General features: G+C 56.6%; 1 long non-coding RNA gene across 1 annotated transcript; it reads right to left on the bottom strand.

The window, feature by feature from the left end:
* Positions 1-8,256: 8,256 nt before the first annotated feature.
* On the bottom strand, positions 8,257-11,786 carry LOC140625723 (uncharacterized). The gene is made up of 6 exons (XR_012025053.1): positions 11,615-11,786; positions 11,114-11,381; positions 10,560-10,703; positions 10,095-10,181; positions 9,479-9,588; positions 8,257-8,737 (listed from the first exon to the last, which is right to left on the bottom strand). It is a non-coding gene; the product is annotated as an uncharacterized lncRNA (long non-coding RNA).
* Between the last annotated feature and the right edge of the window lie 4,110 nt (positions 11,787-15,896).

The following is a 15,896-nucleotide window of genomic DNA, read 5'->3' as shown; positions in this document are numbered from 1 at the left end:
ATTCCTTTTTTTTTTTTTTTTTTTACCCCCAGGAAAGGAAATGGAAGGCCAGGGAGAAAGGTGCGGCCGGGCTTCCCGTCTCCACCCCCAGCGCTTCGCAGGCCTGGGGTCCCACGCGGAGTGGACGCTCCAGGGCCCCCCCTTGCAGGGGCGGTGGGAAGGGTCTCCGGGGCTGCGCTGCAGTGCGTGTGCTTCCCCCCAGCCGCGCGGAGGGCAGAGGAAAAGGTCCGCCCTGTGCCCTCAGGCTCCCCCCGGCTGCCCCCCAAGGATGGAGGACGTTCCCTGGCTTGGAGGTGCTTCCGGGGGGCTGCCCGGGGCGGTGGGGGGACGCAGGAGCGCTCCGGGGCGCTGGGCTGACCGTCCACACGCGTCTCATGGGGCGCCTTTGCCACAGCTTGTGCTGAAGAGCGGTTTCGCTGCGTGATCGCGGCCTTCCTCGGACGCCGGTCGCTGCACCTGCTCCCCCAGCCCTGGGATGACGTGGGGGCGACGTGGGGCGACATGGGGCGATTCCTCACAGATCACTGTCTCCCTGCCCCCAGGGGTGAGCTGGCCCCACGGCACCCGACAGGCGTTGGGGCAGCTGGCTGAGCTCTGCCCGCCACCCCCTGCGCCCTGCCCCTCTGCCCCCTGCACCCCTGCCCCTGCCCCCTTGCCCCCGCCCCCTGACCCCTGCCCTCTGCCCTCCTGCACCCTGCCCCTCTGCCCCCCTGCCCCCTGCCCCCTGCACCCCTGCCCCCTGCCCCCCTGCCCCCTTGCCCCCGCCCCCTGACCCCTGCCCTCTGCCCTCCTGCACCCTGCCCCCCTGCCCCCTGCACCCCTGCCCCTCTGCACCATGCCCCCCTGCACCCCTGCCCCCTGCCCCTCTGCACCCCTGCCCCCTGCCCCCCTGCCCCCTGCACCCCTGCCCCTCTGCCACCCTGCACCCCTCCCCCCTGCACCCTGCACCCCTGCACCCCTGCACCCCTGCCCCCTTGCCCCTCTGCCCCCCAGCTCCCTGCACCCCGCCCCCTGCCCCCTGCCCCCCTGCACCCATGCCCTTCTGCCCCCTGCACCCTTGCCCTCTGCCCCCTGCACCCCCGCCCCCTGCCCCCTGCAGGCTGTGGCGGCTGCTTGGTGATTGTCAGGCCCTTAGGCCCAGGAGCCTGGCAGAGATGTGCCTGCTGGAAGCTGGGGGCAAGCTGGGGACCTCGGCGGTGCCCCAAGAGGCTGGGGCTGAGCCCTGTGTGGAGGGCGCCAGCCCAGGCTGCTGCAGTCAGTCCCTGCCCTGGGCTGGCACATCTCCTCTGGGGCCGGAGGCTGCCCTAAGCGCAGGTGCAGGTGGGACGAGCCGCAGCCACAGCCCTGCTCCCGTCCTCTGAGGGCCTTTCCTCGACTGCACACCTGGGAGGCAACACTGAGTCATGGGGCCACGCGGGGGGCTGTTGGTGGGGGGGCTGCAGAAGGGCCCCCCATGGCCTCGGGCGGGGATCTGGGCCCTGCCTGCGGGCACGCGGGGAACACGGCTGGCTTCCTTGGTGCAGGGGGCCGTGACCCCCGGGGCGCCTGCAGCTCTGTGTGGGTGGGAGCCGGGAACTTCTTATTTAGTGTCTATTCCAAGAATTTCACATGTTCTCGTAGCAGCCTTGGCACCAGGTTCAGTAGGAGCTGTTTAGCCAAGATTTTTATTTTCTGTGATTGAAACCAACTGTCTGAATGGTGGGTTTCACGTCCCCAGAGAAGCAGGACGCGGATGAGCAGGTAAGTCCCTCTGGGCACTGTGCCTGGGTCACGTCCGCGAGCCGGGGTGCCGAGCGTCCCAGCCTCCTCCCAGCCCCGCGGCTGCAGGACCCCGGCCGCTCAGGAGGACACCGCCGACCTCAGCAGGACATCACAGGCCAGGCGCTGAGAAACGCAGCGGACGTACCAGGCTGGGGGTGCAGATTGTCCTCAGGCCAGGTGGGCTGAGGGGTCAAAGGCTGACCCCGCTCGTTGGCTGGCCTTGGGACCTCCCGCTTCATCTGCACCTCAGAATGTCACCCCCTTTCTCCACGCACTGGTTATTGGTGTTTATTTTTGACTTGCATGTGATGAAGATGAATCAGAGCTGTCTCTACCAGCTGCAGATGGTCTTAACTGGGGCATCAGGGTTTTGGGTCTCCATGTCCTCTTTGGGGGGACTCTTTTTCCCCCCACGACCAGCGGGACTGACTGGCCACATCCGCTCCTACCCTGTTCCCAGGACCCACTGTCTGGGCCACGGGAGATCCTTCCCTCCTGTCCCAAAGCTCGGTCCCCCTCTCCCCTGGTCCTCTGCACCTCTGAGAACATCTGTGCTGCTGAGAGCACTTTGTCTTCATAAAACAAGAGTTAAAAATAAAAATCAGTAACCACCAGGTCATCAAGGGAGGATTACTTCAGCTTTGGTAAATGCTAATGAGATCTGGGCACCCGTGGTTCAGGCGGGATGTGGTTCAGGCGGGATTAGCGCCCTAGAAGGCTTCCCGGGGGCTGGCCGGGGGGAGGGTGTCGCTGCGCCCTCGGTCTCAGGAGGCCTGTGCCCCCGGCATCCAGGCTGTCCTGACCCTGGGCACATCGCTGTGGGCTCCGTGGTGCTCGGCTCTGCTGGAGGAGTGCGAGCCCAGTACTGCTCTCCTGGGAGCAGAGCAGTCCCTTGGGTCAGGGCCTTGGAGTCTCTGGGCTTGGCAGTTGTTTGGGGGGCCGGCTGTCACCATGAGGGGCTCAGGGCAGCTCCCAAAGGCGCCCCCCATGAGAACGTGCTCCAGTCGGCTCCGGGAACCTCCTCGGAGCCTGGTTATCCGGGGATGAGTGAGACAGCTGGCTCCCCTGGGCGTGTCGCGGGGAACTGGAGGGGGGCGGTGCCTGGGCTCACCCCGAGTCCTACCCTGGAGCTCCCACGAGCCCTCCAGGCCCTTCCCCTAGGGGTGCCCTCCCGGGCCGGGCTGCTCCCCCATGGGAGCCAGCCAAGCCCACTCTCGCTCCTTCGAGGCTCCTTCTAGGCCCCGCCTTTTCCTCTGCCCTCCTGGGTTTCTCCTCGGAGCCTGTCACCTCTCACTGTGTCACGCGCTGGTGACCTTGATGAGCTGGAGGAGACACCATGGTGGAGTGAGGGTTCAAGTGGGTTTCTGGGGTGACGAGCCATCCCGTGTCCTGGCCGTGATGGTCAGCTCGGGAAGCCACGTGTACGTGACCCGTCGCAGCATCCGGTACCAGGGGAAAAAGAGTCAGTCTTGCTCCCTAAGACTCTTAAGATAAGTAAAGGCATCTTTAGAAAGGGAAGGGATGGCACTTATCCGGCAGCCCAAGTTCCAGGATGATGCATTACGAGCATGAGCCCTGCACTAGGACAAGTGTCTCCACTGCAGAACCCGCTCCCCTGCCCCAGTCCGACCCCCCCGGCCCCGTGTGTAGCAGTGGGAGCTGGGGTGCGTCTCCCCCGTGCACACAGCAGACCCAGTGCCGGGGCGTCTGCGGGGACCTTGAAGGGATGGCAGGTTTCTAACACGGAGCGACACCGCCCTGGCAGGCCACTGGCTGCAATGACAAGGGAAGACGCCACGCACAGAATTGTCTTGTGCATCCGTCTCCTGGCCTCAGACCCAGTCATGGATTTCCTGCTGGTGATAGATCTGAGCTCTTTTGGGGCCTCCTCTCGGCTGTCCTGCCGCTGTCGCGTGCCCTCGGCCTCCTGCCGGCCTCACCTCTCCCTGGAGGCTGCTGGCCACACCCACTGCGGGGCCCTCGCCCGAGGGCAGGACGGAGCAGCGGCCGTCGCAGGTGCCACCCACTGGAGATGGTTTCTGTGACGATGCCGGATGTCCCGCAGCAGGGCTCCCCCCCGGGTGTGAAGTGCCCTTTCGGGACACGCAGCTGTCCCCAGGGCGGAGCGCTCGGCACTCCCTAAGGTGCCGGGAGGGCTCCTCGTCTCCACTTAGCCTCTTCCTCTGCGCGATTGGTCCATGGCAGTGCCTGGGACCTGCCGGTGGAGGCCGCTGTGCTAGGCCAGGGACCGCGGCAACCGCGACAGCCCCAGCCCTGACCTCAGGGGCCTTGGCCTAGTCCGTTTTCCTCCAACCAGGTCAGAAGCCTGGGCGCGGTCCCAGGGGCTGATCGTGCATCCCCCACCTGGCTGTCCCCCTGGCCCGGGAATTGCTCTCGGTCCTGCTCAGAACGCCTCCTCCTCCCGGGGCCTCGGCCTCCTGCTCCGTCCCCGACAAGCTGTCCCTCTAGGTGCTGCTGACGCCAGGGGCTTCGCGGGAGCGCCTCCGGTTGGACTTGGATTCCTTGGGGATAAAGGTCCAGCTCTGTCCTGCCGGAGGCACCGGCCCTTCTGCACCCTGGGAACAGCCGTGCATCTTGCCCTCACAGAGCCGCTGGCTCCCACACTCCTCCTCAGTCCCCCAGGATCCTCACGTCGCGGGGAAATCTGCCCCCCTCCACAGCCCCCGAGGCCGAATTAACCTTTCTGCCCACCTACACTTCCCAGGCTCTATTCCCAACCGGGGCACACCGGTTCTCACGCCACAGCCTTGGGTCAGCTTGGTTGTCTCGGCGTCCCCTGTGCTGGCAGGACACCTGGCAACGGGAAGACAGCGTGACGAGTTTGTCCAACAGCACTGGTTATGATTTTCCACATACCGTCCTTTCCAGGGGCTGTGAGTGTGTGCGTGTGCATGTGGGTGGGTGTGCATGTGTGTGTGCTTGTGTGTGTTTGTGTGTGCATGTATACGTGCGTGTGCACGTGTGCGTGTGTGTGTGCATGCATGGGGGTGTGTGTGCATATGTGGGTGTGTGAGTGCATGTGTATGTATGTGGGTGTTGTGTGTGCATGTGCGTGCATGCATGTGTGTGCATGCATATGCATGTGTGATGCATGCGTGTGCTTGTGCATGCACGTGTGTGGGTATGCATGCATGTGCTCATGTACATGTGTGTGCATGCATGCGTGGGTGTGCGTGTGTGCGTGGGGGTGGGTGTGCATGCCTGCATGTGTGCATGCGTGCGTGCACGTGCATGTGTGCATGTGTACGTGAGCGTGTGCATGGGGGTGGGTGCTGGAGCTGCAGTGTAGGAGGGAAGGAGGGAGAGGGCTCAGGGGGCACCGACCTGGTCACCACCCCTTCCCGGAGCCGCCGCCCCCCTCCCCGCAGCGGCCTCTGGCTGCAGGCTCGGCCTTCCCATGGGAGGCCCTGGCGTCAGTGTGCGTCTCCTCCCGCTTTTTCACCTCGCGTCACAGCTCGGGCGTGGGGAGGCCAGGGCCCCTTGCCGACTCCTGTCCCCCGAGGGGTGGTCACTGTGATCACGGAGGCTCCCCCTCAGGGCGCAGGCCGGCCGTGCAGCAGGCCCCTCGGGCTTCTGTCCAGGGCGCTGGGTGCGGCTGGCGGGCGGGGTGGCGGCCGGTCCCCCCCTCGCCTTTCCCTCCGCCCAGCCGCGGGCTTTCAGTCTCCGCTGGACTTCCTGCCCGAGGGGCCGAAGTCTAGCTTTGGCCCGGAAGTCTGTGAATTCTTCTGAATCCGAGAGTTCAAAAAACGAGAGGGCTCTTGCTTCTCCTTCCCTTGTGCCCCTTCCTCACCCCCAAATCTGCCCGAATTGCCCCATGGGAGTCGGGTGGGATGGGGAGCAGCTGTTCCTGTGGCTGTTTCATGTTTTGAGAAATTAATTTTTGATTTGTTGTATGTTCCCCGCCTCGCTCCTCTCGCTCCTCTCCAAGGAAGTATCCAAGTCTTGCTCGTATCGCCAACAGAGAAGTTGCTCACAGACCAATTTCCTTCTTAGCTTTTGTTTCCTGGAAGCCTGGGCTCCTGGGCAGGGGGGTGGGGGGGTCTGTCGGGGATGGGAAGGGGTGGACAGAGCGTATCGGAGGGGAGATTCTCTTGGAGGGAGAGGCTGGTGGTCCTTAGGTCTGTGAGCAGGGAACGCGCTCCCAACCTTCCTGGTAAACGGGGCCTTTGCACTTGCTGTTTGCGCTCAGCCTAGAATGTTCTTCAGCCCACATACTCACACGACTTGCTTCTTTACTTCATGTAGGTCTCTGCTCCAGCGTTATCTTCCCAGGGTGACCCTCTCTGACCGACCTACCAGGAACGACAACCTTCAGCTGTTTCTTTCACTTCACCTGCTTTATGTCTCTTCGTAGCATTAGGATTAATCACCTGGCATATATGCGTGCACCGTGTGTTTCTTTTCCGGCCCTGGAATGTAAGAGCTCCAGTCTGTCTCCGTCACTCCTGTCGCCCAGGGCCGAGGTCAGTTCATGGCACCTACGGTGTTTGATTCCATGTGTCGGTTTGGCTGGGCCGTAGTACCCAGATATCTAGTTCAACACGAATCGGGATGTTGCTATAAAGATCTATTTTTTTTAGATACGATCAACAGTAGATTTTTAAGTAAAGCAGATTACTCTCCGTAAACTGTGTAGGCCTCATCCTGTCAGTCGAAGGCTTCCTCTTTTTAGGAAAAAAAGAATGAGGTCACCCCAAAAAGAGAGTCCTGCCAGCAGACTGCCTTTGGACTTGAGTTGTAACATCAGCTCTTCCCTAGGTCTGCAACTTGCTGGCCTGCCTTATGGATTTTGGGTTTTTGGTTCCAATCTATCTACCTATTGTCTATCTATCTATCTATCTATCTATCTATCTATCTATCTATCTATCATCTATCTATCATCTATCAGTCTTTGTATCCATCTACCCATCTACATGTATTGCTGTGGTTGTGTATCTCTCTCTACATCCTATTGATATTTTAATCTGGAGAACCCTAATATGCTACCCAATAAGTATTGTTGAATGGATGACTAACTGAGGTATAGGACCTCAAAAGGGAATGGCTTTATTGTATTTCTAAGAGATTATATTCTAGACACTGAGATTCCGAGGAAGGTCCCTATAGTCGTAGAGCCACACAGCTTTAAGGAATCACCGCATGTGGGCTTTGAAGGCGTCAGAGGTGACTTAATAGACTTGGGGACTAAAGACACTTCCCCCATATGTGGTCCTTTCTTAGATTCTTTTTTTTTTTTAATGATTTTTATTTATCTATTCATGAGAGACAGAAAGAGAGAAAGAGGCAGAGACACAGGCAGAGGGAGAAGCAGGCTCCCTGCAGGGAACCTGATGTGGGACTCGATCCCGGGACCCCGGGGTCACGACCTGAGTGGAAGGCAGACGTTCAACTGCCGAGCCACCCGGGTGCCCCTCTTTCTTAGATTCTTGAATGAGGTTGAAGTAGAGATCAAGAAAGGGATTTGGGGTAATAATAGTGACATAGCCAATTTACTTTGATTTAAAGAAAATTACTAGGGCATTTCTTGAATATTCACATGTATGGGTTAAGGGCTCTTAATTATTTTTAAAAGATTTTATTTATTTATTTGAGAGAGAGAGAGAGAGCACACAAGCAGGGGCTAAAGGTGGAGGGAGAGGGAGAAGCAGACGTCCCAGGGAGCAGGGAGCCAATGTAGGGCTTCATCCCAGGACCCTGAGATCGTGACCTGAGCTGAAGGCAGATGCTTAGCTGATTGAGCCACCCCAACATCCTGGGTTAAGTTTTATTATCTTTCCAAGTTTCAATATTTTGTTCTCCAGGTTATGATGCCTCCCCCTTTCCCACCAGCGGTCAGAACATTTGACAGGTGGCTCCTCTGCTAAGAAGCATTATTCCTCCACTGATTTAACTGTCAAATATTTCTTGAGTACCTACTGCGTCCTCGGAACTGTGTTAACGCTACGGGTATACGTGAATTCTCTCTGCGGCATGACATATCACCTCCAAACTTAGTGGTTTCAAACAACCGTACTCGCTTATTATCTCTCACAGTATCTGTGGATCAGGGATTCAGCGGTGGCAAGGCCAGGTGGTCCTGGCCTGGGCTCTCTCATGAGATGTAATCAGGTGGCAGCCTGGGCTGTTGTCGGCTGAAGCCCTGCCTGGGGCTGGAAGACCTGCTTCCAAGGTGGCTTGCTCACATGGCGGCCAAGACGGCTCTCCATGGTGGGAGTGCTCAGTGTCTCCCCACGTGGGTGCTCCGTGGGCTGCTTAAGGGTCCTTGTGGCATGGCAAGGACTTCCCCCAAGTGAGCAATTCACGAGACAAGGGCAGAAGCCACAATACCTCTATTTATTTATCTAGAGTACCCGATTGGGGGGGGGGGAGGGAGAGGGAGACAGACTCTTAAGCAGACTCCTTGCTCAGCACAGAGCCCAATGTGGGGCTAATCTCACAACCCCGAGACTGTGGTGTGGACACCTAACTGACCGAGCCACCCAGGCGCCCCACCACCATACTATCATGATCCAGCACTGCAAGGTGCACACCATCACGGCCACAGAGTTCTGTTGGAAACACTGGTCAGCTCTCAGGAAGGGGACTGTCTGAAAGGAGACCGGGGGCGTGGGGGCCATCTCATAGACTGTCTACGTAAGGATACAAAGATGAGTACGATGAGCAAACTCCCTGCAGTGCATGTGTCTTGTGAATAAATTGGCGTGGGCTGAGCTTAGCATATGACTGTATTATCTCCAGGTTACAGTTCTGCTTAGGGAGCCCTCTTATCTCCAGTATCATCGTCACCATCAGCTTCTTGCTCTTCATGGTGCCAGCATTTATAAATATGAAGCACGGTAAGCGTAGGGACGTTATACCCTATGTCCGGACGTCGTCATGTGCCCTGGTGATACTGTGGGTGAGTATGTGCGATGGCCTTTATGCTGCATAGAGACTCCTGGAGAAGAGGATAGGCCTGCAGGAGCAAAGCAGAGATCGCCGGCATAGGGTGTGGCCCCTGAACAGGGCAGATACGTAAGTGACATCTTCCCTGATAGCTCCATCAGGCTCATCTCGGTGGCACATTCCTGTGGTTCTTTGTTGCCTCATCGGTTGTAATGTGTTCGTTTGTACTCCTCGCCTACCTGAAGCCGTATTCCTTTATGTTGGGGACTAAGTCTTTTCCCTCTGGGGTATCTCTCTCCCCTTCTCAGCCAGTGTCCCGGGGAGGACCTGCACTACACCCTTAAATGACGGATTTGACCATCTTCAGTAGGTGGTCATCGACCGGGGTCTTTCACTGTTGTATCCCCAAGGCCTGTCATGGAAACTCTTTCAGAAATAAAGTTCTGTGAAGGTAGGAACTCTGTCTGTCTTGTTCACTTTGCCTCAAACAGCACTTGCCAAGTAAAGGCTTAACAGACATTTATTAAATGAAGGAGTGAGTGCTGGCGCTAAGTGGTGCTAAATCAGTACCTGGATGAGTTAACAAGTCTCAAATTGCCGTAGCTCCAGCCTTTCTCCATACTTAGGCCTAGCAAATCATTAAAACCACCTTTCATTTCTTCTGGGCCTTATTTTTGCCTTCTAGACCTTTCCCCAAAGAGGGTAAGAAAGAGCGCTAATTGGTAGCCAAGACTCGTGGGCTCCAAACTCTGGCTTTGGACACTGTTAGCTTGGAACCTAGACACAAAAAATTATCCTCCTCTGACTTTACCTGTAAGAAGGGGTGCTGAGCCCAAGGCTGGTCCCTGAGGGCAGGATGGAGCTGCAGATCCAGGGAGAGCAGGTGTGGTGCCTCCGGCTCTAGTGGGATCTCACAGCCGACTGAGAGAGAAGGGTGAGTGCGCATCATTAGCCTATGATTAATATATAATAATATAGTAATCACCAGGCAGAGCTATGTTAATACAACACTAGGCTGGAAATAATACCCACAGGAAACACCGTTTGAAGCCTCCCACGGCATCAGTAATTTGGCTCCTCGTCATGTTAGCTCAGGTGAGAGCAAGAGGACCCTGAAGACACTGGGGAGTCCTTCCGGTTCCTAACAGACGTATGCAGCCAAGAGCTGACTGACCCAGAGGCCCGGCTTGCCTGGGGCATTGCTACCAGGGGAAGCCTCGGGATTTCTCTGCTCCCTCCTATCCTCCCTCATTTCATGCATGGAAATGAAAATGGGTCATTTCCATGTTTTCATGGAAAGGAGATGGGTCTCCATGGGCCAAGGGCAAGGATGGCTTGGGGTCAAGGTGCTACAGGTGTGGTCTCCTTTCCTCAGGATTGTGAAGCCCTAGGACCGTCTTTCTCTCCCACCCATGAACTGTCCTGACCTGTGGATTCCCGGCAGGAGCCTTAAGAAGAAATGCTCTGCTTTCATTTTGAGGTCCTCTCTCTTCCCTGGCCAAGAGGGTATAGACCTAGAGAGAAAAGAAGAACACCTGCCTTCAGTCTTGGCCAAAGGGGACCTCTATGTGTGTAGACTGATCTCCAGGGGCTGTTTTAGGGTTTGCAGCATAAACTTCCGGGAGCATGCCTCGGCTTAGGCTTAGCTTGCCCTCCACACGTACATCTCTCCCTGCGGGAGCACTATAGGGTTGGGATGCAGTTGACAGAGGCGTGACACTGTGGGTGGAGGCCAGCCAGCTCCGGCTCCCTGGCCAAGCATCACGTTCCGTCTTCACGTGCCTTATGCACAGTAATAGGTAATAGGACGATTCCTCACGTTCCAGGAGGTGTAAGTTTCTAGAGGTAGGAGGTAGAGTGGCTTGACCTCTCTGCATGGCTCCCAAACTCACCGAGCCTTGCCTTTCCAGTTTTCAGCAGTTGCTTATGAAAATGACTCAAGTGAGAAGGAACAGTCTTTGGAGTGGGGCCAAGGCTGTGGTTGCCGCGGCAGAAGCAGCATGGCCGAGGTTGAAGGCGTGAGTGGGTGGTGCTGCCTGGAGGACACGGGATGCGAAAGGTTAACAAGGGTTTGGGTGTGAGGGACCGTCCCGGCCCGGCCCGACAGCTGATCCAGGCAGACCTGCCCGCCCATACCCCTCCTCCCCACCCTAGCCCCGTCACCTCCATCTCGCTTACTTCCTTGGAGCCAGAGTCCCACCTTCTTGGCTTAAACCTCCATCTCTAGAAGTTTCTCACCATGTGAGGAACAATCCTATTGCAAAAAGCGATCCTTTCTTCAATGCTCTGGCTCGACACTCTGCGTATAACCGAGAGCCAACCTGACTGTGGCTCACTTGGTGCCAGCCTAGTGGGCAAGAAGCTACCCTTTGTCTTGTCTCCTTAGAGAAAGAGTGGGGGCACCCCGCCCGGGGGCCCGGGGTGGGCGGGGGGGGGTGAGGCTCACTTTTCGGGCGTCCGTCTCGAGCCAGGCATATTCCCTGGGACTTGTTGCTGTCACTTTCTCTTCCTGGCCAGAGGAGATGCTCCCCGGGTCTGTTCTGCTCTGAGCCAATCACCACCTGTTCCTTTAGGGCAAGAAAAGGCAGGGCTGGGGCGGCGGGGCGTCCAGAGGAGCAGACTCAGGCCAGCTTGGGAAAGACGCCTGCAGAACTCCCCGGAGCAGCTCTGTCCCTCGGAGGTCTGCTGTGGGGGGTAGGACTCCAGATTCCTGGCTGAGAGGGGAGAAAATGTAGCAACAGGCTTAGAGGCTCAGCTTAAGGCAGGTGGCACATGGCGGCCCCCGGGGCACGTCCGTCGTGGCCAGAGGGGCAGGACCAGGCCACCTACGGGCTCTTCTGTGCGAGGAAGGCCCGCCCTGGCCAGCTCTGCCTTTCCCCTTTCTGGGCCAAGGGCTGGCTCGGGTGATACGTTCCCTGTCGGCCGCCGCTGCGTCCCTGACACGAACCTTTTCTCGTCCCTTCCTGGCTTCCGGCTGGAAGAGCTCTGACCCCGGCTGGGGAGGAGGCAGCCTCCTGGGAAGAGGCTGAGACCCTGCGGTGTGGGAAGCTCTCCGCCACAGCCCGCCCTGCATGCCCTCCACCTGCTGTGCCTTTGGTGACCCCCAGGTGCAGCCACACGGTTCGGAATTCACCGAGACTAAATCGACAGCTCTGCTTGGGGCCAACAATGAAAAACGCATCCTGCAGCTCTATGTCACTTAATAAGCTTGCTGTTAATCCCTGGGCACCTGCCAGCATGACCAAGTGTTTGCTATGACCACATTACTGTCTGGGTGGGAAGCTGCTTCGCCCAAACTCTGGCTCAGCCGATGGGGGAGAAGGCAGCTTGATTCGGAGGCGCCTGCTGTCTTCCCCTGACTCACCCTCTAGGATCCCGTAGCGCACGTGCCATCTTATGGCTCTGCAGCTCGCGCTTCTCCAAGGTCTCTATCGGGCTGCTGTCCCCGCTTCAGTTGCCCCATGAGTATTGGCCACTGTCGGTTTATAACCGTATCCTTGCCTGCAAGAAGGGGCCTGGGAAGTTGTGCTCCCCCAGCCCCGCCCCCAACCGCAGGATCTGATCAGACCAATGCCCATCACACAGGGCAACCCGCCTTCTTCAAGATGGGACAGCTCCGCAGTGCCGGGAGTTCATGCTTCAGAACCTCAGGGGAGGGCAGGCGGAAGCTCAGCTTTAGCTGAAACCCCATCCTTCCTTCCCTGGCTTCTTCTCCCGCCAATCCTGCTTGCCTTACTTCTCTTAAGTTTGTTCTGAGAGCTCTCCATCAATAAGTCCCTGGCACAAGAATCCCCCTCTCAGATTCTGCATCTAGGGAACCCGACGATAGGCATTTTCTCCAGCAGAGGGTGTGTGTATGGGGGAACAGTGAGAAGAGAGGAAGAAAAGGAGAGAGATGGGGAAGAGAGAAAGAAGGAGAAGGGGAAAAAGAGAGGGAGGGAGAGGAGGGAAGGAGAGACTGAATCAGATTAATTCAATCTAGTGTCCATGAACCACACGGGAAGGGCCAGGAGAGGGGTTAGCATAGAACAGAGGCATTGAGGGAGAGGTCCAGGAAGACCTCAGGGAGGGGACACCTGTCCTGTGTCTTGAAGGTTGAATGCAACAAATGCAAAGGAAAGGAGGAGCGCCGGAAGTAAAGGACAGAAATGGAGCCTCACAGTGTAGGCAACTTGCCGAGTTCATTCAGTGGTGACACCGGAGCCAAGGTCCAACCCCATCTGTCTGCCTCCAGAGGCCACCTTCCTTCCACGGGCCTCTCTCCCTGTAGCTTGGCTGACTGGGTGGATCCAAATGCTTGTGCTCTCCATGCCCTTCCTGTCCCGCCACGTCAGGGCCTCGCTCACCTGGGCCTTGTGTGTCTCTGTGGGCATAAATGATTTGTGCTCGTTAAATATCTGTTGTACCGAACTGACAGCAAAACTGCTCTTAACCCGACCTCACCTTGTCTGTCAAGACTGAGTGAAGGGAAAAGTCTCCAATCTAGAGATTTCAAGCAGAAAGAGATTTAATACAGAAACTTAGGGTCTTATGCATTTGTCAGAAGGATGAAGCAGATTTGGTGTGGAGATGAGTAGAAGGACTCCACAGCGATGCAGAATTAGGAATGCTGCAGCTCGGAGGTGCCCGTGGGCCTGAGCGCATGGAGGTCGAAGCTGCCATTGGCCCCAGAGAAACCTCTGGAGATCTGGGAGATGGGAGATGGGGGAATGGACAGCAGAATCCAGGGATTAAGCAGTCAGGTGAAGAGGCTACTTGGAAAATGAAGACTGAACACCGAAAACCGCCACAAGACTATTATGACCTTGATAACCATCAACAGCCACACAAAGATCACCTCCATCTCCTGTCTTTCTTCCAAATTTTGTGCAAGCGCATGTAATGGATGGGATCTAATTCACATGGTGGGGGACAGAGCCATCCACAGCCTTCTTTTCTGTATCAGATGACCCTCTGTTGGCCCATAAGTGACAGGTAAGTGGCAAGAAATGCTTCTCAGTCCAAGCAGTTCTAGGTAGTGGGGTGTGGAGGCACAGGGGGCGTAATCGTTGGTCCTCAGGCCCTTAAGGGAGGAGGGGTTGGAAAAGCTCTGTGTGAGTGAGAAATGGCAATAGATTACGTGGAGAAGTTTCAAACCGTGCACTTGTAGAACACGAATTCAGAGACTTCCTCGTTACGTGGGAAGGTTCAGATTCTAGTGCTGGAGCCAAGGCTCGGGTGTTGGTGCACAGGCATGCACAGCACTGAAAATGTTCTCCTCAGACCTTAGACGCATCATCATCTGTCGCGATCCCATTAACTCACTTTATTTTGGGGAAGGCTGAGGCTGGGGGGGTCCCAAGAAAGAATTTTTCCACTGTCACGTAGGAAAATGAGTAGACAAAGTTGGAGACAAAACCAAAATTGGGCTTTCTCCATAGGCTAAAAGCTATCTTAGCCATTTTTTAAAGATTTATTTATGTATTTGAGAGAGAGAGAGAGCATGTGTGGGAGGGGCAGAGGGAGGAGAGTCTGAAGCAGACTCTGTGCTGAGTGTGGAGTCCAACGTGGGACTGGATCTCACAATTCTGAGATCACGACCTGAGCCAAAACCAAGGGTTGGGCTCTTAACTGGCTGCGCCACCCACGCGCTCCTGTCTTAGCCACTTCCAAGGCCTTCTCCTTGAGTACAGGAGGTTAGGGTCGTCTGCACGTCCTTCCAAGGATCAGATTATGCCCAGGCTCTGGGGCTTCAACCTTCGTACGCAGTCCCACATGAGGAGCTGTGAGGACAAGGGTAAAACAGTGCTCCTTCCTGTAAGTGGCTTCAGTAAGATGTCCAACCATTTCCACTTACGACGGCCTTTCTTCTTCTTCATGCCAATTGGTGGACATTATAGGAAGGGAGATTTTGACTCTATGTTGACTCTTAAAGCTGTTCAGCCAGAGAACTGGCTGCTTGATGAGGGTCCTCCACTCCCCCATGGTGTCCCGGTGAACAAGTTCAGTAGGATAGACAGCCATTTGTTGAGCAAGTCATTAAGGAGTTTTAGGCATTGAGAGAATCAAGAGGCAGCGGCCTCAAAATTTCCAAGGGCTTTTCTACTTCTGATGTTCTGTGTTTCTGTGGTTTGACCTAGATGTGGATGTGCCATGAGGCCAGTGGAGAGTAGATAAGCTTGGCCTCAAGGGCAGGGGGCTGTATGCTCAGAGGCCTTGGGCATGTGCTCGGGCTGTTTTGAACCAGTGGTCCCATTCTGCCTCTGACATTCTCTTTGTGTCCCCATATCTGTGCCTGGTGGGATTAGGCTGGTGGCTGTCAGTCTGCGTTGGCTTCTGTAAGCCCTGGCACCTCATTTTCTATTGTTTGGGGCCTCAGGTGCAGATGTGTTCCAAGCTCCTCTGAGGATGGAGGTGTAGAGAAAGCCCAGCTGAGTTATAATGGGCCCTGTCTGGTGTCGAAGTGACTGGGCATTTCTCCAACGCCCCCAAACAGATTAGCAGGCAGGGCATGTCCCATAGGCGTGGGAGCCAGAGTCCTACACAACTGGCAGAAGGGCTTCTGCTGGAGGTGTGTGTCATAAGCGTGTTGGGCTCATCACACCATGACTCACAGGCAGTGCGTGCTCTTGAGTGTGCAGCTCAGAGGGCAGGTGGGAGGGAGGCTGGTGAGGAGCTAGAATTCTGTTCAAAACTTGGCCAAAACATGCTTTCTTTGGTTCCAAAAGGGCCCCCTTCTAGCCCATTTTGTGTGTACGTGCCGCCATGTATGAATGTGTGTGTGTGTGTGTGTGTGTGTGTGTATGTTTACACGTGTGTAGACATAGAGTATCTAGGTTTATGTCAAACTATTTATGTGTCTACGTATGAATATCTCTGCGTGGCCCAGGGCACTTCACGCACGTGCTCATCCATATGCCTTCCTGTGCACGCATGTGCATGTGTGTGGGTTGTGCTTGTGTGTTTGCTGCCAAAGTTTGGGTAAGCAGATTTCTCTGCTGGGCCTTGCCTTGGGCCACTGGTTTCCTAGAGGGTGAGTTTGGATTCATCCTCCCTGTTCTGGGTCGATGGCATTGATCCAGGAGGAGTGAAGAATCAATTGTTATTTGGTTGGAAGGCCTGGCGCCAGAGTGTGTGAAAAGTAATTAGAGGGAGAGGAGCTGATGCCAAGGGCTGGGCCCACTGCCCTTGACGGGGCTGCTGGCCTAGGAGCAGACTGAGGCCCTCGGTGTTGGAGCATGATGGAGAAG

The sequence above is a fragment of the Canis lupus genome, chromosome 3 (assembly GCF_048164855.1).
Source record: "Canis lupus baileyi chromosome 3, mCanLup2.hap1, whole genome shotgun sequence".
Lineage (NCBI taxonomy): Eukaryota > Metazoa > Chordata > Mammalia > Carnivora > Canidae > Canis > Canis lupus.
The sequence above is the reverse complement of the archived record's forward strand: the minus strand, read 5'-3'. Positions and strand labels throughout refer to the sequence as shown.